The sequence below is a fragment of the Ursus arctos genome, unplaced genomic scaffold, assembly GCF_023065955.2.
Source record: "Ursus arctos isolate Adak ecotype North America unplaced genomic scaffold, UrsArc2.0 scaffold_21, whole genome shotgun sequence".
Lineage (NCBI taxonomy): Eukaryota > Metazoa > Chordata > Mammalia > Carnivora > Ursidae > Ursus > Ursus arctos.
In genome coordinates this window covers 9,091,099-9,103,840 of record NW_026622886.1, presented here as the reverse complement: position 1 = coordinate 9,103,840, position 12,742 = coordinate 9,091,099, and the positions used below count along the sequence as shown (strand labels likewise).

Genomic DNA, 12,742 nt, shown 5'->3' with positions numbered 1-12,742 from the left:
ATATCACAAGATACAGTGCAATTAAGATCCTGAATCAACAAATCTCTAAGTATATAATTCTTCCTTGATAATACCATAAAATGAAACCTCTAATATCCTAGGTTCAAAGTATCAACTCATTGACATATAAGATTTCTTTTCAGTGCTGAAGGAATAATGTTATTTGAAAGGGTGCTATATACAATCTAACCTTTCATCCTTTACCCTTAACTGGGAAGAGTGAGTTCTGTCAGAGTTCAGACTCGGTGTGTTCCAGAGAACACACCAATTTCAGCCTTTATATATTACAATTACACGTGCCTCAGAACAGGAATACAATATTCAATGGAATATTTTAATAAAATACATCAAAAAAACACAGGGTACACTTTTACCAGGAACATATTTTCAGATCTTCTCTTAATATGGCATATTACTATACCCATTTGGAGGCTCAGCTAATAATGCTATTAACTACATGCAATAGGTTAGTTTTTAAGGGCCAAACAGTAGTAAAACTCACTACATCTCTCTGCATAACTGTATTACCTATATAGAAGCACAGTTCTCCTGTTATTTAATTGCATTACTAATTGCAGCACTTCAAAATAAACAGGGTGTTAAGTAAGAAAATATACTTCTTCACTTTAAACGTATTAGAGACTTTAAAAAAAAAACCTCCAGAGATCACTAACTTATTGCTATTAGAAAAAATTACATGCAGTGAGTTTCCTTATACCATTCCCAACAGATGATTTCAACATGAATCAACAGAAATAGTTTCTTAAAGTAGGTCATTGCTATAGCAACCAGTGGGCGGTTTGGTATACTCCCCGTCACAATGACCTACTTTCTAGCCTGTGCTAGAATAGCTTTATATAACCAGAATTTCTAGTTCTGTCTATAAAATAGTCTAAAAAAGCCAATGATGAGACATAACATAATCCCATGGTTGTTGAAAACAAGGCATACAAATTAACATGTATCACAGCAGAATAAAACCATCTGGTTCTGCACTTTATATTTTATCATATGCTCAAAGATGAAAAATACACTTAGAATATCTAAATCAAAACAATTCATTGCTGAGTCTAAAGAACTAATTTAAAGAATATAAATTAAAATCATTAAAATCACATGTAAAATATCTTCTGCCCTCTACATGAAACAACGGTCAAATGTTTTAAAAATTAAAGTTCTGGTCATATTAATAATAAAGAAAACAAGTAAAGAATCTTAGTCATTAACCAAAGTCTATGGTGTTTTATTAGAAAATTTTAAAATTATAAATAGCAATTTGTCTCTCTATAAATTGAATAAAGTTTGCATATACTTTTTTCTGGTTTGTAACAAATTTTTGGTGCTTTTATCTAACCTAATCATTATTCAAATTGTCAGAATATTTTGTGATACATTTTCCCTAAAGAGAATAGTTTACGGGTACATGGGTGGCTTACTCGGTTAAGCGTCTGCCTTTGGATGGCTCAGGTCATGACCCCCGGGGTCCTGGAATGGAGCCCCGTTGTCAGGCTTCCTGCTCCCTGCTTCTCCCTCTCCTTCTGCCCACTAGTGCTCTCTCTCTCAAATAAAATCTTAAAGAGAGAGAATAGTTTAATGTTCAATAAAGATTAAATGTATATTTTTAAATTTTTTATTTTGCCAGGCTCTAATGATCATAATCAGTGAACTTATAACATACACAATGTTGGTGTTTTTTTTTTTTTAAGATTTTATTTATTTGAGAGAGAGAGAGTGAGTGAGAGAGATAGTGCACACAAGCTAGGGGAGAGGCAGAGGGAGAGACAGAAGTAGGCTCCCTGCTCGTAGGGAGCCCTATGCAGGGCTTGATTCCAGGATCTTGGGATCATGACCTGAGCCGAGGACAGACGCTCAACTGACTAAGCCACCCAGGCACCCCTCACAATGTTGCTTTTTTTTTTTTTTTAAGATTTTATTTATTCATTTGAAAGAAAAGAGCACAAGCCAGGGGAGAGGCAGAAAGGGAGAGAGAAGCAGGCTCCCCACGAGCAGGGAGCCCAACGTGGGGCTTGATCCCAGGCCCTGGAGATCATGACCTGAACGGAAGGCAGATGCTTAACTACCTGAGCCACCCAGGTGCCCACAATGTTGCTTTTTATAACAAATATTTTGCAGTGCCCTCTTTTAAATTCTGAAATTTAAATAAAAATGTAAAAAAGAAATTTATAGATAGAACAACATATCTATATGTACAAACTTAGAGCATTAATATAATGCTTTACTGTAATATATGGCAGAAATTAAAGGAAGGTCATTTTTAAAAAGAAGTAACACGTACTTCCAAATGTAAATATCTGAGTAGGACAAAAGAAGACAATGAATTAGCTGGATGCCTACACCGACATCCAGAATCATTTTAAATTCAATAGCTACAAAACCAGACTGACATATTTCAATTAATGGTGACTCAAAAACCATGAGTGGTACTGCCTTTGATGACATGATTTTCTGTAATGTTGAGCAAGACTTAGTAAAATTCTGGACAAAACAAAGGTTTTGATTTACGAAGGTGATAAATATATTCTAGGAAAACTCAGTATATATCACTCGGTATATATATAGATAAACTCAGTATATATTAAATACATATTTATATTTCTTATTTCATAAGAAATACCTAGCATTTATATATAAAAATGGATTTAGGTTCTAGATTCACAGATTTGCAAGTTTTTCACTTACATGAAACATCTGGTAGAATATCTGAAAGTTACTGGGACTCAAGACAACAATTTATCTTGAGAAACTATCCTGAGCATTGCAAGAAGTCTTTCATTCTTGGCCTCTCTTCACTGATTCCACTAGTGCCCTCCAATATTGTGACAAAGAAAAATGGCCCTACAAATTCCTAAAACACCTCTAAGGAGTGATATTATTCATTATTCACATAATTTCACTAATTTGAGAGATACAAGATAAGTGATAGGTATGTCCAATACGTAAGGAGCTGAAAATCTAGAAAAGAAACTTAAAAATATACATGATGTGCATGAATATAACAGAACCTGCCAAGTAGAATGCAACATACATTCTAAGAGATATGTATGGATAACATTAATATTGCTTTAAAAAATCAAGAGGAAGAAATCACTTCTGGATTTTTCTTTTTGAGATTGGGGAAAATTTAGGCAAAAATTTCAAAGATGTGCTGATTGTAGAGAGACACCTTGCAATATTAATATGATTTTAGTAGCTGGAGATAGGGAGGTAGAATTACTGGCCAGCGGACTGTAACCTCCTTAAAGTCTCAGAGTAGATCTCTCTCCCTCTGCCTGTCACTTCCCCTGCTTGTGCACGCTCTCTCTCTGACAAATAAATAAATAAATCAGAAAAAAAAAAAAAAAAAGATGGACTAGATCTCGTTCACCACTTTCCAATGCCTAGACAATGCATAACATATAGCAGAAGTTTCAAAAATATTTATCTAACAACTAACCAAATAAATTCATGAAGGCAAGAGAAAGGGATTTTTCTTCAAGTTTTTAGTTAAATTCTACTTAGTTAACATACAATGTAATACTAGTTTCAGGTGTACAATGTAGTGATTCAACACTTCCATACAACACCCAGTGCTTATCACAACAAGCGCACTCCTTAATCCACATCACCTATTTAACCCATCCTCCCATCCACCTCCGTCTGGTAACCATCAGTTTATTCTCTACAGTTAAGAATCTGTTTCTTAAAGGAAAAAAAAAAGAGAGAGAAAATCTGTTTCTTGGTGTACCTCTCTCTTTTTCCCCCTTTGCTTATTTGCTTTGTTTCTTCAATTGCACATATGAGTGAAATCATATGGTATTTGTCTTTCTCTGACTGACTTATTCACTTAGCACAACACTCTCCAGCTCCATCCATGTTGTTGCAAATGGCAAGATTTCATTCTTTTTATGGCTGAATAATATTTCATTGTGTATGTATGTATGTATGCACATGTGCGTATACCACTTCTTTATCCATTCATCAGTCATTAGGCACTTGGGCTGCTTCCAAATTTGGCTATTGTAGATAATGCTGCTGTAAACATCCAGGTGCATATATCCCTTCAAATTAGTACTTCTGTATTCTTTGGATAAATACCTAGTGCGATTGCTGAATCGTAGGGTAGTTCTATTTTTAGTTCTACTTTTTGAGGTAGTACTAATTTTTCACAGTGGCTGCACCAGTTTGCATTCCCACTAAGATTGCAAGAGGGTTCCCTTTTCTCCACATCCTCTCCAATACTTGTTATTTCTTGTGTTTTTTATTTTAGCCATTCTGACAGGTGTGAGGTGGTATCTCATTATAGTTTTGATTTGCAGTTCCCTGATGATGAGTGATATTGAGCATCTTTTCACGTGTCTGTTGGCCATCTGGATGTCTTCTTTGGAAAAATGTCTGTTCATGTGTTCTGCCCATATTTAATTGGATTATTTGGTTTTTGGGTGTTGAGTTTTATAAGTTCTTTATATATTTTGGATACCAACCATTTATCAGAAATGTGATTTGCAAATATCTTCTCCCATTCCACAGGTTGATTTTTAGTTTTGTTGATTGTTTCCTTTGCTTTGCAGAAGCTTTTTATTTTGATAAAGTCCCAATCATTTATTTTTGCTTCTATTTCCTTTGCTTCAGGAGACATATCTAGAAAGAAGTTGCTACAGCCAATGTCAAAGAGGTTGTTTACTGCATATGTTCTCCTCAGACTCTTATGGTTTCAGGTCTCACATTTAGGTCTTTAATCCATTCTGAATTTATTTTTGTGTATTGTATAAGAACGTGTTCCAGTTTCATTCTTTTGCACGTTGCTGTTCAGTCTTCCCAACACCATTTGTTGAAGAGACTGTTTTTTTTTCCCATTGGATATTCTTTCCTGCTGTCAAAGAGTAATTGACCATATAGCTGCATACTCATTTCTGAGGTTTCTTTAATCTGTTCCATTGATCTATTTATCTATTTTTATGCCAGTACCATACTGTTTTGATTACTACAGCTTTGTAATATAACTTGAAGTCCAGAACTGTGATGCCTCTGGCTTTGTTTTTCTTTTTCAAGGTTGCTTTGGCTAATTCAGGGTCTTTTGTGGTTCCATACAAATTTTAGGATTGTTTGTTCTAGCTCTGTGAAAAATGCTGTTGGTATTTTGATACGGATTGCACTAAATGTGTAGATTGCTTTGGGTAGTATAGACATTTTAACAATATTTGTTCTTGTATTCCATGAACATGGAATGTCTTTCCCTTCCTTTGTGTCATCTTCAATTTCTTTCAGTGTTTTACAGTTTTTAGAGTACAGGTTTTTCACCTCTTTGGTTAGCTTGATACCTAGGTATCTTATTGATTTTGGTACAATTGTAAATGGGATTGATTCCTTAATTAGTAGAAAGGGATTTTTAAGACTTGAGTCACTAGTCAATGGAAAGAACATTCTCTGAATGTTTGTACTAGGTACTTTACATATATTATATTTCCAATAACTTTATAAGCTATCTCACTTTAAAAATGATGAATCTAAACTCATTAAGGACATTTTCCAAAGTAACTAAGCTAAACAATAAAGTAAAAATTTTAATTTGACTATGACCACAAACCCATGCTCTTTGCACTATATAATGCTACTTTCCTACAGGGTATATAATAGTCTAAAATATTTTAGGGAAACTAGTCTAACAACTTTAAGGACATAAAAAAGATAGCAAGAGAACAGTTTTTGTCTTCGAGATGGTGGACAAGCATGTGTGACATGGGACGCCTGGGTGGCTCAGTTGATGCAGCGTCTGCCTACTGGCTCAGGTCATGATCCCAGAGTCCCAGGACTGAGTCCCACATTGGGCTGCCTGACCCTCCCTTTGCCTGCCGCTCTCCTTGCTTGTGCGCACTTTCTCTCTCTTTCTCTGTCAAATAAATAAATAAAATCTTTAAAAAAAATAAAGTTTACTTCTCATTCATGCTATACATTGATTGCAGATCAACCAAGGCATTTCTGCTCACATTTAATTGATCAACTAAGTCACATGGCCAAGCCAGACTTCAAGAAGGCTGAAAGTACAAAATAAACTTCCTGCAGGACGAGACACCAAATAATGGTAAACAGAATAACATCTACCATAATATGTAAACCAAACACTGATATATATGTACCACATGGTGAATTTCTTAACGGTGCATTATGGCAGCACTGAAGAAATCTAACCCTGTTGGGAGGGGTGGCTGGGAAAAGGGGACATGAGAAGGCATGAGGAAGAAAACATTTGAGCAGAGTTTGGAATCAATAGGCTGTTCATCAAGAGGATAAAACAGGAAAGGACAATCAAAGCAGAGAAAACAGTATGTTTAAATCAAGGAATTCTTAAGAACTGTGTGTATGTGTCTGTGGCGGAGGGTGGGGAGAATGACTACAAGTGTCATACTTCCTAATACCCAGTGTTAACACTTCAAAATATGTTCATAATCAATGTCAAAGAAACCTACCGACTTCTATTGCTGACAGTACACTGGATTAAGATACCCTAACAGAAATAGCTAACAATAAACTAACAGCTACAACAAAAGAAAACTTTTAAACATAATTCACTGGACTGCCCCAAAAGTAAGGAGTCATAAGAGGGTAAGTAGGTTACTAAGGCCAGCTTTAGCCTTGAGGATTTCTATAGAAATGGAAACCCTGAGTTTAATCTAAGTTGAGGAGGACAGGAGATTAAGTCCAAGGTCCATCCAAAATGAGGAAGCTAATAATAGACCCTCAATATAAAGCCTGGGCTTCAAAAAGCTCCACCCATAGTTCAAGTATAAATAAGGCATGAATCTCAAGTCTTTACTCAGTCTGGATTGAAAGAAAAGAAAATCTCCTATTCCTGAATTTGGAAAGGGATAAAACAGTAACTTCATAGTGGAGAAACCTAGCAAACACCACCTTAACCAGATAATCTGAGTAAACATCGCGACATGTCGATATCCTGTACATCCTGACATGATGTAATGAGAAGAACATTTTACCACTATGGATTTTTCACAAAACCTATATTCTAGTCTAATCATGAGAAAAACATCAAACCTAAATTGAGGGGCAGTCTACAAAATACATAACCAGTACTCAAAATCATAAAGGTCATAAAAAACAAGGAAAACTTGAGAAACCGTCATAAACAGAGGAGACTAAGGAGACATATGACTGAATGCAATGTGGTATCTTGGATGGGATCCTGGAACAGAAAAAAGAAAGTATTAGTGGAAATCTGAATAAAGTCTGGAGGTTAGTGCTTATAAGATAGTGTGTAAGATAAAGCAGCAAAGAATATCCAGTGGAAAAAACACAATCTCTTCAACAAAAGGTGTTGGGAAAACTGGACAGCCATAGGCAGAAGAATGAAACTGGACCATTTCCTTATACCATACACAAAAATAGACTCAAAATGGATGAAAGACCTAAATGTGAGACAGCGATCCATCAAAATCCCAGGGGAGAATAGCGGTAGCACGTCTTCGACCTTGGCTGCAGCAACTTCTTGCCCAACACCTCTCCAAAGGCAAGAGAAACAAAGGCAAAAATGAACTATTGGGAGTTCGTCAAGATAAAAAGCTTTCGTACACCAAAGGAAACAGACACCAAAACCAAAAGACAACTGACAGAATGGGAGAAGATATTTGCAAATGACATTAGCAGATAAGGGCTAGTCTCCAAAATCTATAAAGAACTTATTGGCGTGCCTGGGCTGCTCAGTCCTTTAAGCATCTGCCTTTGGCTCAGGTCATGATCTCAAGGTCCTGAGCTCGAAATCTGCGTCGGGCTCCCTCCTCAGCGGGGAGTCTGATTCTCCCTTTCCTCCCCACTCATGTCCTCTCTCTCATTTGCTCTCTCTCTCAAATAAATAAAATCGTTTTTTAAAAAAAATAACTTATCAAACTCAAACCCAAAGAACAAATAATCCAATCAAGAAATGGACAAAAGACATGAATAGACATTTCTCCAAAGAAGACATCCAAATGACCAAAAGACACATGAAAAAATGCTCCACATCACATGGCATCAGGGAAATACAAATCAAAACCATAATGAGATACCACCTCACACCAGTCAGAGTGGCTAAAATTAACAAGTCAGGAAACAACAAATGTTGGCAAGGATGTGGAGAAAGGGGAACCCTCTTACACTGTTGGTACAGCTGGTACAGCCACTCTAGAAAACAGTATGGCAGTTTCTCAAGAAGTTAAAAATAGAGCTACCCTATGACCCAGCAATTGCACTACTGGATATTTACCCCAAAGATACAAATGTAGTGATCCGAAAGGACACCCCAGTGTTTATAGCAGCAATGTTCACAAGAGCCAAACTATGGAAAGAGCCCAGATGTCCATCGACAGATGAAGTGATAAAGAAGATCTGGTATATATACACAATGGAAAACTACTCACCCATCAAAAAAATGAAATCTTGCCATTTGCAACAATGTGGATGGAACTAAAGGGTATTACGCTAAGCGAAATTAGTCAATCAGAGAAAGACAATTATCATATGATTTCACTCATATGTGGAATTTAAGAAACAAATCAGAGGATCATAGAGGAAGGGAGGGAAAAATAAAACAAGACGAAATCAGAGAGGGAGACAAACCATGGGAGACTCTTAACTATAGGAAACAAACTGAGGGTTGCTGGAGTGAAGAGGGGTAGAGGGATCGGGTAACCGGGTGACAGACTTTAACAAGGGCATGTGATGTAATGAGCACTGGGTATTACATAAGACCAATGAATCACAGACCTGTACCTCTGAAACCAAGAATACATTATATGTATTTAATTGAATTTAAATAAAAAATGTTAAAATGGCCAAAAAAAAGTGTGTAAGATATTAATATTAGGGGAGACTGGGTACAGAGTACACAGGAACTTTCTGTACTATCTTTGTATGTTTTCTACAAATCTGAAGTTATTTTCAAAAATTTATTAAAAAAAAAAACCCTTATATTCCCTGCCCCCCAAAAGCATAATCTCAATACCAATTCATGGAATTTAAGTGGTCCTAAACACCTCAAGCATATCATTGCATTTAAAGTAGTCCCAGGTTGGTTGTGATCTGAGATAACTTTTAAAAGAAAATACAAATCCTCTCTGGATTCAAACCCATGCCTCAATTTCCACACACACACACACAAATTCCACCAATAACTAACCAATCAATCACAAATATCTAAGGAAACAAGAATTTAATCTGAGTTGCAGAATGAGAGGCCTTAAGATGACTAAGAATTTTCTGGAACTGCTAAAAGGTACCAATTCAAGGAGGTCACGAATCGCAATCATGGCAAGAAAGAGAGGGACATGGGGTAGGAGATGAGGAGTAGAACAAAGGTGGTAGGGGAAGTATAGATAGAAATAAAGAACAGACAGAAATGGGCAAAGATATAAAGAGGGAGAGTCAAGAGACAGAGATAATCTACATTTAGACCCATCCAATTGAAACTACACAAAACCAAAAACAGAGATACAGTATATAAAGCAGCCAAAATACAGTTATACCCAATAAGCAAAGAATATGTATTCAAGTGTACATGGAACATTTATGAAAACTGACCCGATACTAGATCATAACGTTGTACTTAACATATTTAAAAGAACTGGGATTCTGTATCTTGAAATTTAAAAAACACTTTTCTAAACAATTAATGGGACAAAGAACATCATAATGGATTTTGGAAAATACCTACAACTGAACAATAATGAAGAAAATATATCTCAAATGTGAAGAATGCAAAACAAAAAAGCGGTACTAGAAAAAAATGTATAGGCTTAAATGCTTTAATAGAAGACTTGAAACTTTGAGTTAGAGAAACAGCAGAATAAATCCTAAAAAAAAAAAAAACCAGAAAGGAAATGACAAAGAACAGTAATTAGTAGAAACAGAATATAAATACATAATAAAACAAAGCCAAAATTTATTATTTGCAAGGTAATTAAGGGGAGAAAGGGGGAGAAGGCAAAATAAGCAATATTAATAAAAAGGAGATATAATCTCATATAAATTTTTTTTTAAGATTTATTTATTTATTTGAGACAAGAGAGCTGGGGCGGGGCAGAAGTAGAGAGAGTCTTAAGCAGACTCTGCGCTGAGTGCAGAGCTCGATGCGGGGCTCAATCTCACAACCCTGAGATCATAACCTGAGCCAAAACCAAGAGTCGGTTGTTCAAGTGACTGTACCACCCAGGCACCCCTCAGATAAAAATTTTTATTAAGAATATAAAATACCGCCAGGATTAAACAGAAAATAAGATATGAACAACTTTATGCCAATAAATTTGAAAACTTAGATGAAATGGATAAATTCCTCACTAAAACTGAATCAAGAGCAAAAACAGAACATGAATAGTCCTACAGCCATTAAAGAAACTGAATCAGTGGTTAAAATCTTATAAGCAAGGCACAAGAGCCGATCAGCTTTACAGGTATGTTCTACCAAACTTTCAAGGAATACATAACTCTAATTTTATAGAGGATGCAAATCTCATAAAGAGGATATACAAAAAAGGAACACTCCTCAGGGCACCTGGGTGGCTCAGTCATTAAACGTCTGCCTTCAGCTGGGGTCATGATCCCAGGGCCCTGGGATTGAGCCCCACATCAGGCTCCCTGCTCAGCAGGAAGCCTGCTTCTCCCTCTCCCTCTGCTGCTCCCCCTGCTTGTGTTCCCTCTCTCGCTGTGTCTCTCTCTATCAAATAAATATAATCTTAAAAGAAAAAAAAAATAAAAAACTCTTTAAAAAAAAAAAAGTAACACTCCTCAACTCATTTTGAGGTTAAATTTACCTTAACGCCTTAAAGAGGTTACAAATGGAAAATTACAAACTAACCTCACAAGGATATCAAACAAATCACATCAGCAACCAAATCCAGCAAAATATAAAAAATATTATACATCATACTCAAGTTGGACTTATCTTCAGAAAAGTGATTAGTTTAATATTAAAAATTAGTTAATGCAATTCACCTCATTTACAGAATAAAGAAAAAAATCATATTACTAACTGAACCACTGAATTCAAATTAGTTTCAATAAACTAGGACTAGAAGGTAACTTCCTTAACATGACAGAGCGTATCCAAAAACATACTTACAGAAAACATCATATTTAATGGTAAAATGCTGAAAACACTGCTTTAAGGTTGGGGAGAAAACAAGGACGCCTGCTATCATCACTTCTATTTAACCTGTAGGTAGCAGACCTAACCAGTAAAGTAACAGAGCAAGAGATAAAAGGTATAAAGAAGGGAAAGGGGAAGAAACAAAAGCGTGATTATTTATAGATGATATGAATATCAATACTATCAATATAAAAAAAGAAATACACAGAAAATTTATTTGAATTAATAATAGGGCTTAAAAGGGTTAAAATCACTTAATTCCTAGAATCAATTTACACTAATACAATCTATGTAACTTAGGCCTCTCTGACCTCAAATATCATACAAAGCTATTTATAATTTAGAACTCTTATTATTCCTTGTCTAATTTTAGAAACCACTGCATTATGACTTTACCAGGTTAGAACAAAATTAAGTATAAGATGTACTTGTGGGCTTTAAAGGATTTACATACAACTAAATAAAATCTGTCCAACATGAGGTCAAAAGCATGCTGTCCCAGATTTGTGTATAATTCTTTTCTGTAGTCTAATAGTACTATTTGAAATTTCTCTCCTTCAGAAAAAGACTAGTTTTATGTCACAGTTATATCTCAATAAAGCTGGAAAAAATTAATATTTCAGTTTTTGCTTAATAAAATTTCAATATTCATATGTGAAAAGAAAAAGACTAATGCTGAAAAATTCTTTTTTTCTAACTATATGACCTAGCACGTCACACAGGTCCATCTACGGTTTGGCCAATGGTCAAGATCTTTCCCACACTGACATTACTGCAAAAAGTGACAGTCACCTAATGCAATCTATCCATCCATGGTTTCATCAAAAATTTATTGAGAGCCAACTAACATTGTTGTGGTCCCTGGGATAAAGGAGAAAACAAAATTAAGTGCCTGGTCTCATGAAGTTTTCATGATGATGATTATAGCTGCAAACATTTAGAAAGTGTATTATCAGATGCTTCTCTAAGCACTTTACATGCACACACACAACCCTTTGATATAGGTACTTCTGTCATTTACAAATGAGGAAACTGAGGCATAAAGAAGTTAAGTAATTTTCCCAAAAACACATGAGGAGAAAAGAAGCAAAACTAGGACTTAAAACCCATTCAGCCTGCCTGGCTTCAGATTCTAAGCTCTTGAATCACTACACTTCAGTTGTGATAATTTCTATGGAGAAAAAGTAAAATAGGGTAGAGGAATATTGGAGGAGAGTACAATTTTATACACAGTGGTCACAGGAGGATTTTTTTTTTATATTCTACAGCCTTGATTCAACACCTTCCTTTGAAAATCCCTTCAAAACTTCTCTTCCCACAGTTTATCCCAATCTTAGTTACTGATGATTCCATCCTTCAAGTTACTCAGGCCAAAGCATCACCCGATTGGTCAGAATAGGACATACTTATGCTGAGTAACAAACAACCCCCAAATCAGTAGCTTGACAAAAGAAAAATTTTATGTTGCTCATGCTGAGTTCACTGCGACTCCAGGCAGTTACCCTCTAAGTGGTGACATTCCCATGCCAGTTCCTTTAATCTTGTGGCTCTATAATTTCAACACAAGTCCTCCTTCACAGCAAGAAGAACCAGAGAAGCATACAGGGGCTTCAC

General features: G+C 35.6%; 1 protein-coding gene across 3 annotated transcripts in view; it reads right to left on the bottom strand.

Moving 5' to 3' along the window:
- Nucleotides 1–12,742, bottom strand: part of CRY1 (cryptochrome circadian regulator 1) — a 99,156-nt gene that overhangs the window by 46,024 nt on the left and 40,390 nt on the right. The gene's annotated exons all lie outside the window — the stretch shown is intronic.